Source organism: Octopus sinensis, linkage group LG10, assembly GCF_006345805.1.
Source record: "Octopus sinensis linkage group LG10, ASM634580v1, whole genome shotgun sequence".
Classification (NCBI taxonomy): Eukaryota; Metazoa; Mollusca; class Cephalopoda; order Octopoda; family Octopodidae; genus Octopus; species Octopus sinensis.
Window position 1 is genome coordinate 22,952,659 of NC_043006.1, and position 7,500 is coordinate 22,960,158.

The window sequence follows — 7,500 nt, forward strand, 5'->3', positions numbered from 1 at the left end:
GGGCTTGAAGAAGTTCTCGGTATCGAGCGCGGGTAACGGATCGAAGGCGACGAGGATGTTGCCGCTATCCCTATCTACTACTGTCTAGCGATAAGCAGAGCTGAGTTACTACGACGAAGACCACGAGTGTGTGTGTCCGTGTGTTATCCACGCGCATCGAAGCGGCGATTTCACTTGAGAGAGTTCTCGGTCGAGTGCACGAGTCGAAAGAGTTATGCGGCCGGTCGATTGCCGGGAGTAAGTCTGAGTTACGACGAAGACCACGAGTGTGTGTGTCCGTGTGTTATCCACGCGCATCGAAGCGGCGATTTCACTTGAGAGAGTTCTCGGTCGAGTGCACGAGTCGAAAGAGTTATGCGGCCGGTCGATTGCCGGGGAGTAAGTCTGAGTTACGACGAAGACCACGATGTGTGTGTGTCCGTGTGTTATCCACGCGCATCGAAGCGGCGATTTCACTTGAGAGAGTTCTCGGTCGAGTGCACGAGTCGAAAGAGTTATGCGGCCGGTCGATTGCCGGGAGTAAGTCTGAGTTACGACGAAGACCACGAGTGTGTGTGTCCGTGTGTTATCCACGCGCATCGAAGCGGCGATTTCACTTGAGAGAGTTCTCGGTCGAGTGCACGAGTCGAAAGAGTTATGCGGCCGTCGATTGCCGGGAGTAAGTCTGAGTTACGACGAAGACCACGAGTGTGTGTGTCCGTGTGTTATCCACGCGCATCGAAGCGGCGATTTCACTTGAGAGAGTTCTCGGTCGAGTGCACGAGTCGAAAGAGTTATGCGGCCGGTCGATTGCCGGGGAGTAAGTCTGAGTTACGACGAAGACCACGAGTGTGGTGTCCGTGTGTTATCCACGCGCATCGAAGCGGCGATTTCACTTGAGAGAGTTCTCGGTCGAGTGCACGAGTCGAAAGAGTTATGCGGCCGGTCGATTGCCGGGGAGTAAGTCTGAGTTACGACAAGACCACGAGTGTGTGTGTCCGTGTGTTATCCACGCGCATCGAAGCGGCGATTTCACTTGAGAGAGTTCTCCCGAAACCGAAAGAACGAACCCAAGCTCGCGGTCCGCCCACGGACGCGTGCACGTAGCCGCCACCGATGCCGAAGCGTTCGCGAGATGCACGCGCTCGATACGGCGACGCGGGTCCGTCCCGTAAAGTCCCGAAAGATGACAAACTGCGGCTAGCGCTATTTAGCGGCAGGCCTGCGCAAGGCCTGCGCGCCGTGCTCGCCCGCGTCTCCGCCGCCGAACCGTGCGTGAAATCGAAAGCACGAAACTAAGCGGGCGGTTTCGGCCACGTACGCGCGGACCTAGCCGCGACCGATGCTGCGAGGTACAGGCGTTCGATACGGGGACGTGGTCCGTCTCGTAAATTCCCGAAAGATGACAAACTGCGGCCGGTCCGGTGGCGGCGCGGGCCTGCGCCCGCGCCTCCTCCGCGCTACCGCGAGGCCGAAGTGGAGGCTCGAGCGAAGCTTGCGCTCTCGCCCACGTACACGTGGACGTAGGCGCGATCGATGCCGTCAGTCGCCGGGAGTGCGTGGCGACATGCACCGGGTAAAAACAGCGACGCGGTCCGACCCGTGAGTAAGGAGGTGCTCGGACCGTAAGCAAACGGATCGGCCCCCGGGGATAGTCACGCCTCTAGGTGACCGTCGCACCCCGAGGGTGTCAAGACTATATTGAGGGCTTGCAGTCGGCAGTTTTGCCTCGGGGACCGTTCGGCAGGACGCCAGAGACGTCAGCCTGCGACGCCGTCAGCCCGGCGGGCGGCCGCCGCCTTCGCGCCGCCTCGCTTTCTCCCGTTCGTCCGCGAGCCGCGGGGCCGTTGGCGGCAGGCCCGCGCCTGTCGCCCGTTCCTCCGCCGCGCTACCGTACCCGAAACCGAAAGAACGAACCCACGCTCGCGGTACGGCCCACGGACGCGTGGACGTAGCCGCCACCGATGTTGGAAGGGCGTTCACGAGATGCACGCCGTCGATACGGCGACGCGGTCCGTCCCGTAAAAACCCGAAAGATGGCAAACTGCGGCTAGCGCGTTCGCCCTTTGCTCCGCCGCCCTAACGTGCCCGAAATCGAAAGAACGAACTCGAGCGTGCGGTCTCGCCCACGTACGCGTGGACGTAGCCGCGACCGATGTCGCGAGGTGCGGGCGATCGATGCGGCGACGCGGTCCGTCCCGTAAATTCCCGAAAGATGACAAACTGCGGCCGGTGCATGCAACGGCCGATAGCGGCGGCCATGCGCCCGCCTTCTACCGCGCCTCGTCCGCAGTCCCGCCGCGCGACAACCCGAGGTTTTCAAGCGGGGCTCGAGCGAAACGTGCGCTCTCGCCCACGTACACGTGGACGTAGGCGCGATCGATGCCGTCAGTCGCCGGGAGTGCGTGGCGATATGCACCGGGCGAAAACAGCGACGCGGTCCGACCCGCGAGTCAGGGAGGTGCTCGGACCGTAAGCAAACGGATCGGCCCCGGCTGGACAGTCACGCCTCTAGGTGACCGTCGCACCCCGAGGGGGTCAAGACTATATTGAGGGCTTGCAGTCGGCAGGTTTCGTGCCTCGGGGACCGTTCGGCAGGATGGCAGAGACGTCAGCCTACGACGCCGTCAGCCCGGCGGGCCGCCGCCGCCTTCGCGCCGCCTCGCTTTCTCCCGTTCCTCCACGCCCCGCTGGGCCGTTAGCGGCAGGCCCGCGCCTGTCGCCCGTTGCTCCGCCGCGCTACCGTGCCCGAAATCGAAAGAACGAAGCCAAGCTCGCGTGACGGCCCACGTACGCGCGGGCGTAGCCGCCAGCGATGCCGGAAGGCGTTCACGAGATGAACGCGCTCGATACGGCGACGCGGTCCGTCCCGTAAAATCCCGAAAGATGACGAAAACTGCGGCTAGCGCGATGTAGCGGCAGGCCTGCGCAAGGCCTGCGCCGGTCGCCCGCGTCTCCGCCGCCGAACCGTGCGTGGAATCGAAAGCACGAAACTAAGCGGGCGGCGTCGGCCACGTACGCGTGCGTGGACCTAGCCGCGACCGATGTTGCGAGGTACGGGCGTTCGATACGGCGACGTGGTCCGTCTCGTAAATTCCCGAAAGATGACAAACTGCGGCCGGAGCCGGTAGCGGCGGGCCTTCGCCCGCGCCTTCGCCCGCGCCTCCGCCGCGCTACCGCGAGGCCGAAGTGGGGCTCGAGCTAAGCAGGCGCTCTCGCCCACGTACACGTGGACGTAGGCGCGATCGATGCCGTCAGTCGCCGGGAGTGCGTGGCGATATGCACCGGGCAAAAACAGCGACGTGGTCCGACCCGTGAGTTAGGGAGGTGCTCGGACCGTAAGTCAAACGGATCGGCCCCGGCTGGATAGTCACGCCTCTAGGTGACCGTCGCACCCCGAGGGGGTCAAGACTATATTGAGGGCTTGCAGTCGGCAGGTTTCATGCCTCGGGGACCGTTCGGCAGGACGCCAGAGAAGCAGCCTGCGACGCCGTCAGCCCGGCGGGCGGCCGCCGCGCCTTCGCGCCGCCTCGCTTTCTCCGTTCGTCCGCGAGCCGCGGGGCGTTGGCGGCAGGCCCGCGCCGGTCGCCCGTTCCTCGCGCCGCGCTACCGTGCCCGAAACCGAAGAACGAACCCACGCTCGCGGTACGGCCCACGGACGCGGGACGTAGCCGCCACCGATGTTGGAAGGGCGTTCACGAGATGCACGCCGTCGATACGGCGACGCGGTCCGTCCCGTAAAAACCCGAAAGATGGCAAACTGCGGCTAGCGCGGTCGCCCGTTGCTCCGCCGCCCTAGCGTGCCCGAAATCGAAAGAACGAACTCGAGCGTGCGGTCTCGCCCACGTACGCGTGGACGTAGCCGCGACCGATGCCGGAAGGCGTTCGCGAGATGCACGCCGTCGATACGGCGACGTGGTGCGTCCCGTGAAAACACGAAAGATGGCAAACTGCGGCTAGCACGGTCGCCCGTTGCTCCGCCGCCCAGACGTGCCCGAAATTCGAAAGAACGAACCTAAGCTCGCGGTGCGACCCCCGTACGCGTGGACGTAGCCGCCACCGGTGCCGGAAGGCGTTCACGAGATACCGGCGCTCGATAGGAGTACGTGGTCCGTCCCGTAAAATCCCGAAAGATGACAAACCGCGGCCGGCACGAGGTAGCGGCGGAAGGCGTGCGCCGGTCGCCCGCGTCTCCGCCGCCCTACCGTGCGTGAGATCGAAAGCCCGAACTCGAGCGTGCGGTGTCGCCCGCGTACGCGTGGACGTAGCCGCGACCGATGTCGCGACGTGCGGGGGCGTTCGATGCGGCGACGCGGTCCGCCCCGTAAATTCCCGAAAGATGACAAAGTGCGGCCGGTGCAGGCAACGGCCGATTGCGGCGGGCATGCGCCCGCCTTCTACCGCCTTCGCCCGCAGCTCCGCCGCGCTACCGCGAGGCTCTAGCGGGACTCGAGCGAAACTCGCGCTCTCGCCCGCGTACGCGTGGACGTAGGCGCGATCGATGCCGTCATTCGCCGGGAGGGCGTGGCGATATGCACCGGGTAAAGACAGCGACGTGGTCCGACCCGTGAGTTAAGGAGGTGCTCGGACCGTAAGCAAACGGATCGGCCCCGGCTGGATAGTCACGCCTCTAGGTGACCGTCGCACCCCAAGGGGGTCAAGACTATATTGAGGGCTTGCAGTCGGCAGGTTTCATGCCTCGGGGACCGTTCGGCAGGACGCCAGAGACGTCAGCATGCGACGCCGTCAGCCCGGCGGACGGCCGCCGCCTTCGCGCCGCCTCGCTTTCACCCGTTCGTCCGCGAGCCGCGGGGCCGTTAGCGGAAGGCCCGCGCCGGTCGCCCGTTCCTCCGCCGCGCGACCGTGCCCGAAACCGAAAGAACGAACCCACGCTCGCGGTACGGCCCACGGACGCGTGGACGTAGCCGCCACCGATGCCGGAAGGCGTTCACGAGATGCACGACGTCGACACGGCGACGCGGTCCGTCCCGTAAAAACACGAAGAAGATGGCAAACTGCGGCAAGCACGGTCGCCCGTTGCTCCGCCGCCCTGACGTTCCCGAAATCGAAAGAAAGAACGAAGCTAAGCTCGCTGTGCGACCCCCGTACGCGTGGACGTAGCCGCCACCGATGCCGGAAGGCGTTCACGAGATGCATGCCGTCGATACGGCGACGTGGTGCGTCCCGTGAAAACACGAAAGATGGCAAACTGCGGCTAGCACGGTCGCCCGTTGCTCCGCCGCCCTGACGTGCCCGAAATCGAAAGAACGAACCTAAGCTCGCGGTTCGACCCCCGTACGCGTGGACGTAAGCCGCCACCGGTGCCGGAAGGCGTTCGCGAGATACCGGCGCTCGATAGGAGTACGTGGTCCGTCCCGTAAAAATCCCGAAAGATGACAAACTGCGGCTAGCACGAGGTAGCGGCGGAAGGCGTGCGCCGGTCGCCCGCGTCTCCGCCGCCCTACCGTCCGTGAAATCGAAAGCACGAACTCGAGCGTGCGGTCTCGCCCGCGTACGCGTGGACGTAGCCGCGACGAGATGTCGCGACGTGCGGGGGCGTTCGATGCGGCGACGCGGTCCGTCCCGTAAATTCCCGAAAGATGACAAAGTGAGGCCGGTGCAGGCAACGGCCGATTGCGGCGGGCATTCGCCCGCTTTCTACCGCCTTCGCCCTCGGCTCCGCCGCGCCACCGCGAGGCTCTGGTGGGACTCGAGCGAAACTCGCGCTCTCGCCCGCGTACGCGTGGACGTAGGCGCGATCGATGCCGTCAGTCGCCGGGAGTGCGTGGCGATATGCACCGGGTAAAAACAGCGACGTGGTCCGACCCGTGAACAAGGAGGTGCTCGGACCGTAAGCAAACGGATCGGCCCCGGCGGGATAGTCACGCCTCTAGGTGACCGTCGCACCCCAGGGGTCCAGACTAATATGTAGGGTTGTGGTTGATCGGCATAGGTTAGCGTCTCGGAAGGATGTCCTCGTAGCTCCTTTCCTGATGACGGTTAGCTCCCCGTTTGCCGGTGCAAGATCGATTCTACACGGCCGGCGCGTCCTCGAATTTCCGCCGCCGAACCGCCCGCCTTTCAGACGCTGCGTTCGCCCGCCCGTTGACGCCCGCGTTTGCCCGCCTTCGCCCGCCTTTTGAAGCTCGCCTTCGTCCGCCTTCGCCCGCCTTCGCCCGCCTCTGGACGTCCGCTTCTTCACGCCCGCCTATTAGACGCTGCGTTCTACCCGCATCTTTGGACGCACGCCTTCGCCCGCCTTTCAGACGCCGCTGCGTTCGCCCGACCCTTTCGACGCACGCGTTTGCCCGCCCGCCCGCCCGCCTTATTTCCTTCCTCCCTTCGCTCGCCCGCCGGCAACCGCTCTATCGCCAACACACACATATATAGAACAGTACACACGTCTCTAAGTAGATTTTTTCTCGCCCCTTATAAAACATCCATATTCCTTAAATAGTCAGAACTTTATTCTCGGTCACAAAGAACACCTACACACCCTCATCCACATGATTGACCGATGCCTGACCGTTAAATTCTTCAGCCACCGGTTCTCAACATACACTGATAAACAGTTTCGCCATGGGCTCTTAGGAGCATAGTTCGATTTGTTTTTGCTCTGCCTCTGTTCTGTTTTTGTTTTTCCAACGGATTTCCTATTTTCTCCTGAAGAGAAAGACACAATAGGTCCCATTATTCAATCGGATTTTGGTAATTTGTGCCTTTCGAAACACGTGTAGAATGAAATAAAACGATTTCTGTTCAATCTGCGTTCAGCTCCATTTCTTCAATTCACCAATATGTTTTAATTTCAATTATCCGCACCAACGCACGGTTGCAACACCATATGGTTGTACCTCAACCGTGCTGTTTACTGCTGTGATTTTTGCTACTAAGGTATCGGTTAAACTTTGATTAATCTACTACAAGATTATTCATCTTTCTATTTCACATAATATATATATATATAGATAGATAGATAGATAGATAGATAGACAGACAGACAGACAGATAGATAGATAGATAGATATGCACACACACATATATATGTATATATATATATACATACATATATTTGTACATATATATGTATATATAAACATACATACGTACATACATACATACATACATATATACCTACATACATACATACATATATACATACATGCATACATACATATATATATATATATATCAGGTCATCTGTCCGAATTTTCAATAAAGAAAACAAGTGATCAAATGTTATATTTAATTGAAATTTAATCATCATTGTACTTTCCCTGATTATCTATGACTTCCTTCCATCTATTTACAAGCTTTTTAATCCCATAAATGTAAAACTCTTTTGGTTTCAAAGCGAAGAACCCTGAAATGTCAGTTTCGACCTCTTCCTGGCTTGCGAAAGTTATGTTCCCCAAATGATTCTGTAAACTATGAAACAAATGGTAGTCTGAAGGAGCAAGGTCGGGAGAATAAGGTGGATGAGGAATTTTTTCAAAACCAAGCTCTTCGATCTTCTGAGAT

General features: G+C 60.2%; 1 long non-coding RNA gene across 1 annotated transcript in view; it reads left to right on the forward strand.

The window, feature by feature from the left end:
* LOC118765050 overlaps nucleotides 1-7,500 on the forward strand; it is a 19,162-nt gene that overhangs the window by 4,768 nt on the left and 6,894 nt on the right. The window contains exons 2-3 of the long non-coding RNA XR_005000894.1: nucleotides 180-182; nucleotides 344-351. This is a non-coding gene — a long non-coding RNA (uncharacterized LOC118765050). The remainder of the gene's footprint in view (nucleotides 1-179; nucleotides 183-343; nucleotides 352-7,500) is intronic.